This window comes from Syngnathus typhle, unplaced genomic scaffold, assembly GCF_033458585.1.
Source record: "Syngnathus typhle isolate RoL2023-S1 ecotype Sweden unplaced genomic scaffold, RoL_Styp_1.0 HiC_scaffold_420, whole genome shotgun sequence".
NCBI classification, from domain to species: Eukaryota; Metazoa; Chordata; class Actinopteri; order Syngnathiformes; family Syngnathidae; genus Syngnathus; species Syngnathus typhle.
Window position 1 is genome coordinate 25,001 of NW_026872322.1, and position 275 is coordinate 25,275.

The following is a 275-nucleotide window of genomic DNA, read 5'->3' on the forward strand; positions in this document are numbered from 1 at the left end:
GGGAGAAGGGGAGGGTACTCGGAGGCCCGCCGGGAGCAGACGGGGGTCCGGAAGCTGAGGGGGGTGAAGGACGGCGGCCGGGAGCAGACGGCCGTCCCCGGGAGGGGGTGTTCGTTCACGTGCGGACGCCGGGAGCAGGCGGCCGTCACGCGATTCTGCCAACCGTTCCTACCGGCCTGTGTTTAAGGAGGCGGCCGGTCCTCCGTCCTTGGATGGATAAGATTCGCAGATTTTCGCCCGGCCTGTGTTTAAGGAGGCGGCCGGTTCCCTCCTTC